At 35.6% G+C, this 13,744-nt stretch overlaps 1 pseudogene; it reads left to right on the plus strand.

Annotated features, from left to right (window-relative positions):
* Positions 1-836: 836 nt before the first annotated feature.
* On the plus strand, positions 837-1,654 carry LOC107874064 (annotated as a pseudogene).
* Positions 1,655-13,744: the final 12,090 nt, after the last annotated feature.

Here is a 13,744-nt window from a genome sequence, read left to right on the forward strand (position 1 = left end):
GTAACTACCTTTTAAATGAACTTTTATGTGTATATATATATATATATATATATATATATATATATATATATATGTTTACACTATGTAAAAATTTGAGAAGTCTTTAGTAGCTCTACGTATCCATTCATTTCACATAAAATCAGTTGTATGTAACTATACAACAAGGACTATATGTCCCTTCTATTCTTTTTTCCCAATTGCCTTCCATACTTAAAAACTTCTTTAGCTTTAGTTAGCTATAATAGGGGGCATTTTTGAAAAGATGGAGGTACAATTGCACCTCTCTTTGTCTCTTTGCAGGTACAATAACATGACTTCTTTATCTCCCTCTCTCTTTTTCTTTGTCAACAACAACATATATACACCACCATGGTTTTCTTAATTACATATTTCACCTTCCTAACTTACATACATTAATAATGCTTACACTTGCATGAACACAAAAAGTTAGCCACTACCTATAGCATAGTCATTATTACTATCATGTATATTTAAGAACATAACAAGCAACATACATGTAAAACCACACATTCACCTGTCCTTCTCAACTATAAAGCTATGCTATCATCAACATATTTTAAAGAAAACATCACATTTCTTTTCCCACTTTCTTTCTGTCTCTCTTATAATTAAAAATTAATATATATACAAGAGAATTATACATGACAAGTCTCACTTAAATAAAAGAGTCTCAATTAATTCAACTTTGTTTTCCTTTTGTTGATGCACTAGCTAGCTTATTAAAATTGACATACACAAGAAACAAGAAGAGCTTACTTGTCCTTCTCAAGCTCCAATCCCACCATATAGCCACCTTCTTATCAGGCTTTTTTAAGATGCAACCTTCTAGCAATTACAGCCCCAATATTACCAGTTCTTCTTCTTACTTCAACATAGATATTCCATCTCCTTAAATGCAATACGAACCCAAATTTGTTCTATATTTCCATAAAATTCATTTCTCCCATCCCCTCATGATCAGTATAATCTTGATACCAGTATTATGGTAGAATAAGATTCCAGCAAATTAGACAAACAGGAAGAAGAAGATCATGAAAAATTAGTACTAAAAAATAGCAAGAACAAGAAGGATGAGATGAGCAGTACCACTACTAGTACTATGCATAGGAAAAACAACAAGTGTGCTGTTGGTGCTGGTGTGGGTGCTTCAAAGAAAGATAGACACAACAAGATTAACATGGCTCACGTCCCTGGAGACCGACGAATGAGACTCACTCGAAACAGCTCGCAAATTCTTTAATTTTCAAGACTTGTTCGGGTTTGATAAGGCTAGTAAAACAGTCGAGTGCCTACGAGTGGCTACTCACAAAGTCAAAATCAGCAATCAACAAGCTCGTTCAAAAAAATAAACAAAGAAAACTACAACGGTACTATAGCAATTAGTGCATCGTCTCCTTCAGAGTCATGTGAAGTTATATCTAGCATAATTAATGAATTAGCAACAAATAACACTAATAATATTGTTCACAAGCAATAGAAGAAGAAGGTTAAGTCGATTTGTAGGGCAATATTTCATCCAGTTGTTGCAAAGGAATCGAGGAATCAAGCTAGGGCAAGGGCAAGGGATAGAACAAAAATAAAGAATAGCCTAAATAATAAGAATAATATTGGTGAATCCATGAATGAGCAATAGCAGAATAACAAGATGAATAATAATTTGCTAGTGAATCGAAATAGGCCTCACACGGCTTCACCAGAATTTGAGTTTGTGTTCTGAATAAGAAAATGAGATGAATAACAAGGCAACAATGCTAGTGAACCAAAAGAGCCCCACATGGCTTCACTAGACTTTAGATTCAACAACACAATGTTAACAAGATTACTAATGCTCTCAAATTTCAACAAAAATATAATGTGTAAGTACCTGAATAGCACAAATTAAGGATGAATATAAACTTCTTGAGAAGTTCTGACAGTCTTGTACATCCCATTGTGACTGAATGGCTATTTCAAAGACGAGCAACATACGTTATCAAATATGTTCAGATCAGAAAAATTGAAGCGAGAAAAGACAATAGAAATGGAAAGAAAGTGGGCCTTTTAAGAACAACAACAATAACATACCCAGTATATTCCCACCAAGTGGGGTCTGGGGAGGGTAAGTGTACGCAATCCATACCACTACCTTAAATATGAGATTGAGAGGCTGTTTTCGATAGACCCCCGGTTCAAAATAAAGCAATCTAAGATAAGATAAGGAATAAATGAGAAATGAAGAATTAGAAAATAGTATGCTCCCTCCCAAAGATAAGGGACATTTATACCTCATAACTATATCATTATCATATTTTTCCTTTATTTAATTAGAAGCCTGATTATGGAGTGAAACAAGCAAGAGCTATAGGGATTATGGAAAAAAAAGTTTTACCAACTATGAGAAAAGATATATATCTACTAGCATTAATGCCAGTCAATGTAATATCACATTACTTCATCCATAGACAAAGATAGAAGATAGGAATACCAATTGAGATGCTTATGAGCAAGAAACAAATTCATATCACACTGATCATATTAGCAAACATATTAACTGAAACTCGCATGTAATGTACATATTTAATTTTCCTGCATGGTAACTACTCATTATGGAACTGCCACACAAAATATTTAGAAGCTAGAGAACTAGAAAAAAACAAAATCTAGATGTAGCATAAATTGCTCTAACCCAAATCAAACTAATACGTAGTATAATACCACCCAAATGATTATACTAGATGGTGAAGGATCCACCTACAACAAGTAAAAGGGTACAATGCTGAGAAACAATTACACTCGATCAAAATATATATATATATATATATATTTTAAAATCGTGTATTTATATGTCCGCACTCATTATCACAAAGAAATGGTTAGCGCAGACATAATCAAGCCTACTAAATTAAAACAATAAAGCCACCCCTACATACTGGATAAACTTTTCTAATAGTTAAAATAGTAAGAAACAACTACATATCAAACCGATCTCATTGCCAAACAACCTAGCATCAGCTCAAATGGGTGATGCCACAGATCATCAAAGGTGCTACTGAGAGATGGAACCTTTGGAAAGCTGATAGATCTATCAAGAACACCTGGTTGTTCCCTTTTCTGCTGTTTGGATAGCTCCCCGACCCTTGCAATGATGTTAATAGGGCTAAGCATGCATTGGTGGCTAAAGTCCCCTGGTGGGATAAAAGGTAAAGCTTGACCTAACTGCCATTAATGTAAATGTCATGGAAGAAATGAAAGGAGTATGGTGATTTACCTTAAAGTACAAGACATATGGTAATTTTACATGGCCGTCTTTGTTTAACTTGGTCATCAACCATAGCAATGTTAACTTTGGGCACTCCTTTTATCACCACTAAGTCCAAGTAACCATCTGAAAATTGCAAAAGCACTAAGTTATAATACACGTATTGGAAGTTAAAATAGTTGTAGCTTAGTGCTTCTGTGAAATTACAATAAGAATGTATTAGCTAGGATTATATAGATAGGCTAGTGTGTTTTCTATGTAAAGCAGGACCATGATATCACTTATGCTGAATGGAATTCGATTTAACTTCACTAATGGTTTCACCTTCCAGTTCAGCTAGTTCACCAAAAGATTCATAACCTAGTACAGCCACAAATTTTATACAACTATTGTACCTCCTAAGCTAGAATGTTCGTTGCATTCCCTGGCCAAATAGCATCGGACTAAAGTTAACGAGCATAATGATGATGCTTTAAAGGAACCCCGTGTACTCAAAGTACCCAGTATTACTGCCATAAATACACTATGAGCTACTAAAAGGAAACAAATAGTAAAATGTACATAAAAATCTATTAGAGCACTACCCATCCATCTATGCTTCTCAGACTCGATATCAATATCAGCTATTACACCTGGAAAATAAGAAAAATTCAGCATCAATATAATATCAATATCAGCTATAATTGTCTATTCTAATCCGTTAAATACTTAATTATAGGAAAAAACATGAAGTTGAAGATGTAATACCTTAGGAGAGCATCAGCACACTAAAAAACCGGCTCTTCCCCTGTGAAATAGTAGCTACATCTAGTGATTGCTTGTGAACTACAAGAAACCACCATGCGTGTTGCATTAGACGCACACAAGATAGACCAACAGTGAGTACAACCCACCAAAAAGCCCTAAAAATATGAAGCCAAACATTTCCAATTTCAAATCAAAAGCTTTGCCGCCAGTGGCGACTTCTGACGACGACGGTGCCACCTCGCTGAAGCATCAAACCAAAAATTAGCAATGCAATTTGATGGGAAATTACCCCAGAAACCTAAATTTGTCATTGATTATTTTGTAGCAACTGTGACTGGAGAGAAGATGATCATAAAATTTGAAGTTCCTTTCAGAAATTCCCTTCAGCAGACGAGTTCACAACAGTAATTTCATCTTCAACACAACAATTGGAGGTCAAAAATGAGTATTCTAATTTGTTTTTGGTTTAGTGAGAGAAAATTAGAGAAACAGGGAAAAGGGATTAGATTTTTTTGCTTTTGGCGGGTTATGAAAATAAGAGGGGGAAATACAGGGATTTAATAACTGTTGTAATTGATAAATATACGTGTTGTAATAGATTATTTTATAGCTACTGTTCATAAATAATTATTATTGGGATGCTTATTGCAAAGGTTATAAATTAGTGGCAACGATTGTGTTATTAAATCATGTTATTAGAATCAAACTTTTTAGCAACGGTTGTAACCGTTGTAATAGACTATCTACTACAACGGTTTATGAACCGTTGCTTAAAAATTTATTGCCATACACCCAGTTTCTAGTAGTAGGATAAATGAGCTCATAGTGTAACTACAACTTTAATTGATTCATTGCAAATGCATGGTATTGGTATTGCATTTATCCCAACTCGAGTCATCGATCGACCACTTTGAGTTGAAATGAGTTCTCATTAACTTAATTTTTAGATAGTACCTGAATTGATTTAGGTGGAACTAGGTATGAATGAGTTCATAGGATTAACAACAACTCCATCTAGTCTTTGCAATTGTATGATATTGGTATTGCGTTTATCCTGACCGAGTCATCGATCGATTACTCTGAGCTGAAATGAGTTCTCATTAACTTAATTTTAAGATAGTACCTAAATTAATTTACGTGTAACTAGGGATGAATGAGTTCATAGGGTCAACAACAACTTTAATTTAGTCGTTACAATTGTATGGTCTTGGTATTGCGTTCATCCTGACCCGAGTCATCGATCGATCACTCTGAGTTGAAATGAGTTTTCATTAACTTAATGTTAATATAGTACCTAAATTGATTTAGATTTAACTAGGGATAAATGAGCTCATAAGATTAACTACAACTTCAATTGAGTCATTGTAATTGCATGGTATTGGTATTGCGTTCATTCCGACCTGAGTCATCGATTGATCACTCTGAGTGGAAATGAGTTCTCATTAACTTTATATTCTAAAAACTATATCTTTTGAAATTTAAAAAATTATTAAGATCAATTCAGACCTAATTAACATTTTCAAAACTTGTCATTCTTTTCAAAAATTATAAATCAACCTATATAAATCATTCATTTTTGGGAAAAACTTTTTCTCATTTGAAATATCAAGTTTATATTCTTCTTTCTCTCTTAACAATATAGACAAAAACTACTCAACATATTACTTAACCCTTCAAAATAGATCAATTTTGTTCCCATTTTTAACCACATAGTTGTTATTTTCAACTTCATTCTTGCTTGTATCCATCGTTTTCTCTATATTCATAGGTAACAGAGTTTTAGAAAAGTTCTATATTTGTTCATTATTTTATAAATTAGCGCTTTTTAGTTAATTATGAAAAAGAAAACTTTTAGTTGTATTATCTTCAAGAATGGGTTAACAATTTTGAGTTTTGATGCTAAAATGTAGGAAGAACTAGAGAAAACTCTAGTTTTTATCTCAGTGTTTTGTTGACTATCATTGTATTGTTGGATGGTGTTTGTGTTGTTGGTGGTAGATATTGGTGGTGGTGTCGGTATTTGTATTTTTGGTGGTGGTGTCGGTGGTCTTGGTGTTGGTATTGGTGGAACTGGTGGTGGTCTTTGTGGTATTAGTGGTGGCATTGGTTGTGGTGTTGGTGGTCCATCTGTTGCAATAGGTGAAAGTTCTGTTGGGAGATATTAAATCAGTTTTCAAATAGATTCCCCATCTGTTCCAACTGATGGGTTATCCGTTCGAGTATTTTTTTGTAATGTGGTATAGAATAATTTATTGAAATTTGTCTTTTTAAAAAATTATACAGATATCAAATGTAATGCATTTTTTGTTTTTCTATTATTTGTAGTTAAAAAATGTCTCCCAAAAGAAAAAAAACTGAAAGTGGATCAACTTCTGTCCACCCAACAAAAAAGACTAGAGTACAAATAGATTCGGAGGAATTTCCTGAACAATCTTAGTCAGGGAAAAATGAAGCTGAGGAAAGTGATAAATCCTTCTCACCAATGAGGCGTGAATTAATATCAAAATCCTAACATTATCTTGTCAGAACTATTAGTATCGACAGGTTTCAAGTAGGGATGCCGATAGATCACCCTGACAAAGTAATTGGTGATCTTGTACTTAAATGTCAGCTGGGGAAACATTTTGATAAAATTAGGAGTATTATGAAGAACGAAAACATAGATGGGCTTTTTAACAAGAACTGTTTTGCATACTTTCTTGAGTTGTATGCGAACTGCACTCTCTGTTTCCCAATGAGCATGGTATATGTTCTTCTCAAGCATAGGATCAAGTACTTAGGGGATGATAAAGATTCGAAGGAGAGAAAAAAAGATGGATGAAATCTGGATCAACTACTATGGCATGCCGGTTTGTTTTGGATTGAAAGAGTTTGCCATAGTGATAGGCTTGAGATGTGATCATCCAGAAAAATCTCTCATCAAGAAAACACCCCATAAAGGATCCAACAAATGCAAGGGAAAAAAGATGGGTTGTTGGGCATTGTTGTATGTAGCTACAAAGTAGATGATTTAATGGTAGATCTCAAGGATAAAAACATACCAAAGCACTAAAAGGAGAAATTATGCTTAGTTTGTTTTGTCTATTCCATTTTATTAGCAAGAGACCTCAAGAAATTCATAGAAGATGATTTATTGGCTCTTGCTAATGATTTTGAGAAATTTAACAATTGTCCCTAGGATATGACAGCTTGTAACGCCCTGATTTTCTTAACTGAAATGCTACATGGTGCTTATGACCTCGAAGGATCACAAGCTAACCCATGACTGATATCTGTACCTATAAACTGTATAATATCTCATAAAATATGTAGAAACATGAACTGTAAGTCCATAAGGTTCAATACTAATACAATTTGAAAAATATGATATAACAATACCAAAAAGGAACATAAATACTAAAGTCTGAACATCTAATATGACATCTAGTCCAAAAGCTTCTAACTGAACTAAATAAGGAGTTGATGGGACATGTACCCAACTAACTCCAACTACTGAAATAAACTGAAAAATGAAATAGAAATGAAATCATCATGTCCTCAAAGGATAAGGACTCACGTCTAACTCTGACTACTGATCTTAAAATCTACTGCTGATTTGGAGATCATGCCTCTGAACCTATGGTGTAACATAAGAGAAAGCACCATAGCGCAAATGCGTCAGTACGTCTAAATGTACTGAGTATATGAGTGATGTAGTCTAAATGCAAAGGGTTATATGCATGGACAATACTGAATGATATGAACGTGAGAGTACATACATGCATACATAACTGTAACTAATCTCGTGGAGATAAGGACTACTAATTTTGAATGCTATAATATGAGTGTACTGATAATGAGATTCTGAAAGACTGAGTTTACTGATATTGATATGTAAATCACTAATAAGTGATGGATCTGATACTGTATTGCTGAATACTAAGAGATTGATATTGCATTACTGATAATGAATGATTATTTCTAATAGTTTGAATTATGAAGAACTGGCCTGATTGACTGTATGTGATAGTCCTGAAGCTGAGTACTGATAGAATGAGTTCTGATAACTGTTGTGATTGATAGTATAAGTGACTATATTTGACAGTCCATAAATCTGAAGGAAACTATGTGAGTTCCATTCTATTTCTGAGTTGACTGTATCTGACAGCCCTGATATACTGAAATCTAAAGAGCTATCTGAGTTCTTTACTGAGACTGGGCAGCTATAGCTGACAGTCCTAAAATCTATAACTAAAACTGTGGGAAGTAGTTATCTAACCGACATACCCCAAATATACTATAATAGTTAAGCTGGGGTCCAATCTCTGCCCCGACTGGAGAAATGTCAATACCGTCCCACTGGTAAGGACAGCTGTGAGAACCTTATACTGGCAGGTACTCAATGAGAACGATGGGAACCATAAACTAACGGGTTAAACCACCTCATCAACCCTAATCTGACAGGTTAAAATGTCTCAATCTACGCTAGCTACGTAGTTCTGGAACACAAGGATGACTACTAAGAATCATACCCTAAACTGGCGGGTGATTTCCCATCCTTGGGTTCACTCGGTGCTAACTTCTACTCCCATCTAAAGGACACTGAACTGAATAACTAAGCTGAACTGAATAACTGAATTGAACTGATTAGCTGAACTGATACTGATTAACTGCACCGATACTAGTGGTATTGTTTAGTAGAGCTAAACTAAGTTTACTGGAATCCAATGACTGATGGAATGTACTGAGTTCTGAGGACTGGTTGAGAGTACTAAAGTTACTGAGATTGACTGTGAATACGAAGGTTGCTGAGGTTACCGAGCACTGGGATTACTGGACTACTGAGATTACTGAGATTTTTGAGTTTTTCTGAGTCACATGACTGACTGAATTCCATGGATCATGGCTTGACTGAGAGTATCGTGAAAACATGACATGGCTCTAGGCACACAACTATATTTTTTTGGTATAAGTACCCCAAGGACTCGATGGAAGGAAACTGACACAACTTGAATTTCTTGAGTACATGACCATCAATAAAAATCCATAATACACGAGTGGGGGATTTCATGAAGTACATAGTCATCATATGTAATACCCCAAGAAATTTTTTGTTGAAATTTTGTGCGTAAACTTATTGGGTTCTATCTTCAAGAATGAATTATAAATCTTCCGTGCGAAATACCTTAGATTATGACCCACCATTGCATACAATATCGAATAATGTTTCCAACGATATGTGGATTATCCAAAACGGACACCCGAGCGATGAGTTATGAACATTCCAATCGAACCGTGAATAGCAGTGAACAGTAAAATGTGCAGGAAAAAATGTACTGAGGCCTGGCGTATTTTTTCTCCAACTTTAAATGATCATAACTCCTTATACATAATTATCTGGGTGATCTACTATATATCAACGGAAAGTTCTACAAGTCCTCTTTCCGATGAAATTGGTTTCATCCAATTTTTCTATCGGAGGAAAGAGTTATTGTCGATCTACTTTAGCCTATCAAAAGTGAATTTTTGGGTCAACTTCAAACGATCATAACTCCTCATACACAATGACCTGGGTGAGATAGTATATATCAAAGGAAAGATATGAGACTTCTCTTCATAATGAAATTGGTTTCATCCAGTTTTGATATCGGAGTAAAATGTTATGGTTGATCTACTTTAGACTATCAAAATAGTCCACCAAAGGACAAATTCGAGAATTATTTGATTTTTAGGGGCGTTTTGGTCATTTCCCCTCACCCAAAATCCGTCCAAACCCAATATAAAAGCCTATTAGAAGCATTATATATTATATTTAATCAAATTCCCTTAAAAAGAAAACCCTAAGCTCCTACATCCAACTTCAAGAACCTCCAAAGTTCACCATTAATTCTGCAAATTTATTCAAGATACCAAGTTCCTAGTTCAAGAACTTCAAGAACCTCCAAAGTTCATCATTAACTCTGCGAATTTATTAAAGATTCCAAGTTCCTAGTTCAAGAACTTCAAGAACCTCGAAAGTTCACCATTAATTCTGCAAATTTATTCAAGATTCCAAGTTCCTAGTTTAAGTACTCCAAGAACCATCATTCAAAGGCACGATTAACATCTCAAAAATGAGTATCGATCTAAAGTTCATCATTTAAGGTATGTGGGGTTTTTCAACAAGAACTCTCTTTCATTCTTGTTCCCAAAAGTAATTTTCTTTACAAAGGCATGATTTTTATTTGATTTTTATGAATTTGAAGCATGAACCCATATCTTATGATGATTATTATGAAATCTTGATGCTTATAATTTTGAAAGATGTATTTATATGTGTGGTGATATAAAGCATGTATCTTGAATGATATTTATCATGATTTTGATATTTGGGTCGTGAATCCCCATTGAAAATTATTTTTTTCTTTTTTTTAAAAGTGTGTGTTATAAGTACGTTGATGTTGAATATTTGAGATAGTTTGAATGATTTGACCTTTTGGTCATGAATGAGTTATTTTGAACTCGACTGTGAAAGAAATCCACATTTTTGTTGATTATTATAAAGAGGTAGTAAATTGGCTCTCGATGAAAATTGTTGAAGTGTTTATTGTGAATTTTCTTTAATGCGAGCATGAGGCTGATTTAAATTTCTGAGCTATGTCCGGGAGTAATCTTTAGCACCGAGTGGGAGGTATAAACTGACCTTACTTTCCTAGAACTATGTGCCCCTATAGAATGTGAGCCTGAGGTTGATATATAGTGATCACTAGTGTTTTTGGATTGATATTGGAAGTCCTACTCCGATGGCAAGGATAGGATGGCTCTCCCCAACGTGGGTTGTACGTTGGACTCCATGTAGCTCACATGGTTTATGTCAGTTATAGGATCTCCCAGTGTGTGTGCGTTTCCTTATGTCTATGGTGAACGGTGAAGATTTGAAAGTGGAATTGTGAAAGTTATTCTTTTGAAAGATTTAAATGATATTTACACTATGAGAATTGACATTCTTGATGAACTCAAAGTGATTGACAAATTATATGATGACTCACATGTGTTATTATACTTATTTCACCCTCTCATGATTATGATGATTTTCTTCAGGCTATGTAGGTCTTTTATACATTCAAGAATAGATGATTTGTTTGACCAATTGCAAGGTGCAAGTTATTTCTCAAAGATAGACCTTCATTCCGGCTATATCAACTCAAAGTTAGGGAGTGTGACATCCCAAAAACCACTTTTTGAACTCGTTATGGCCATTTTGAGTTTCTTGTTATATCTTTTGGTCTAACTAATGCCCCAACAGCTTTCATGGACCTTATGAATTGAGTGTTCAGACCATATCTGGATATGTTTGTCATAGTGTTCATCAATGATATACTGGTGTACTCCCATAGTGAGGATGAACATTTTGATCATCTTCGAACTGTCTTACAAACCCTTAGAGATAACAAGTTGTTTCCCAAGTTTAGTAACTGTGAGTTTTGGCTAAGGTCAGTTGCTTTTCTGGGTTATATCATTTCTTTCGAGGTTTTAGAGTTGATCCCTAAAAGACTGAAGCTGTTAGAAATTGGCCTAGACCTATTCTACGACTGATATCTGAAGTTTCTTGGGTTTAGCTAGCTATTACCACCGTTTTGTTGAGGGTTTCTCCTCTATAGCATCTCCTATGACTCGATTGACCTAAAAAAAAGTGAAGTTCTTATGGTCCGAATCTTGTGAGAAGAGTTTTCAGGAGTTGAAGACTCGATTTACTTCAGCCCCTGTTTTGACTTTGCCTGATGGTGTAGATGGTTTTGTGGTGTACTGTAATGCTTCGAAAGTTGGGTTGGGTTGCGTATTGATGCAGAAGGGTAAGGTGATAACTTATGCTTCTAGACAGTTAAAATCCCATGAGAAAAATTACCCCACCCATGACCTTGAGTTGGCTGCTGTTGTGTTTGCTTTGAAAATCTGGAGACACTATTTTTGTGGTGTCCATATTGATGTCTTCATTGATTATAAGAGTCTGCAGTATGTGTTTACCCAGAGAGAATTGAATCTTAGGAAGAGACGATGGTTAGAATTGTTAAAGGACTATGATATGAGTGTGCTGTACCATCCGGGCAAGGCCAATGTTATGGTGGATGCCCTAAGTAGAGTGTCCATGGGTAGTGTTTCGCATGTGGTTGAAGGTAAGAAATAGTTGGCTCGTGATGTACATCGTTTGGCTAGATTAGGGGTTAGGTTATTTGACTCTACTGAAGGTAGTATAGGGGTTCAGAGTAATTCCGAATCTTCCTTGGTTTCGGAAGTGAAGGAAAAGCAATACTTAGATGCTAGTTTGGTCAGACTGAAGGAGTCAGTCAAGGACCAAAAAGTAGAGGTTTTCTCCTAAGGGGGAGATGGTGTGTTGAGATTACAGAGTAGATTGTGTGTCCTGAATATTGATGATCTGAGACAGAGGATTATGGCTAAAGCACACGGGGCGCGATATTCTATTCATCCTGGTGCCACCAAGATGTACCGAGACTTGCGGGAAATCTATTAGTGGAGTGGCATAAAGAAAGATATAGTAGTGTTTGTAGCTAAGTATGCAACATGCCAACAGGTTAAGGTTGAACACCAAAGACCTGGTGGTATGATGCAAGAGTTTAGTATTCCCACCTGGAAGTGGGAAGGGATAAATATGGACTTCGTGATTGGTTTACCTCCTTCCCGATGCCATCATGATTCTATTTGGGTTGTGGTTGATAGATTGACTAAGTCTTCTTATTTCTTGCCTGTTCATACTTCATATACTGTTGAGGATTACACTAGATTGTATATCCGAGAGCTAGTCAGACTGTATGGAGTTCCCTTGTCTATCATTTTGGATAAAGGTACTCAGTTCACTTCGAAATTTTGGAAGGCTTTTCAGAAGGGTCTTGGTACCCAAGTGCTTTCGAGTTATGCTTTTCATCCGCAGACCGATGGTCAGGCTGAGTGGACTATCCAGACCTTAGAGGATATATTAAGAGCTTGTGCACTTGACTTTAAGAGAAGTTGGGATGATCACTTACTGCTGATAGAGTTTACTTACAATAACAGTTTCCACTCTAGTATTTGCATGGCTTTGTTTGAAGCTTTATATGGAAGGAAGTGTAGATCACCCATAGGTTGGTTCGAGGTGGGTAAAGCGGCTGTGAGTAGTCCTGATTTGGTATTTGAGGCTATGGAAAAAGTTAAGTTGATTAGGGAAAAGTTGAAAATTGTGCAGAGTCGTCAGAAGTCATATGCGGATATTAGAAGGAGAGACCTTGAGTTTGAAGTTGGTAACCTAGTGTATCTGAAGATTTCACCCATGAGGGGGGGGGGGGTGAAGAGATTCAGAAAGAAGAAGAAGCTTAGTCCCCGTTATGTTGATCCTTACAAAATTCTTAGTCGTGTTGGTAAGGTAGCTTATGAGGTCGAATTGTCTTCCGAGCTGTCCTCTGTTCATCCAATATTCCATGTATCCATGCTGTGATAGTGGATTCCTCTGTGAATGCTGACATTCAAGAAAATCTTTCTTTTGGTGAGATTCCTGTTGAGATTCTTGATTTCAGTGTCCGAAGACAAAGGAACAAAGAAGTTCCCTTGGTCAAGATGTTGTGGCGAAACCAATCTGTTGAGGGTGCAACTTGGGAAGCTGAGGCGGATATGCGATCCAAGTACCTGCACCTACTTTTTGTGAACTTCAATCAAGCTGAAGGTACCGTTTTTTCCTAAATCATGCACTTTTGATAAAAGTTGCAGCAGTTCAGCTGTCATTTATTATGT

Source organism: Capsicum annuum, chromosome 6, assembly GCF_002878395.1.
Source record: "Capsicum annuum cultivar UCD-10X-F1 chromosome 6, UCD10Xv1.1, whole genome shotgun sequence".
Taxonomy (NCBI): domain Eukaryota; kingdom Viridiplantae; phylum Streptophyta; class Magnoliopsida; order Solanales; family Solanaceae; genus Capsicum; species Capsicum annuum.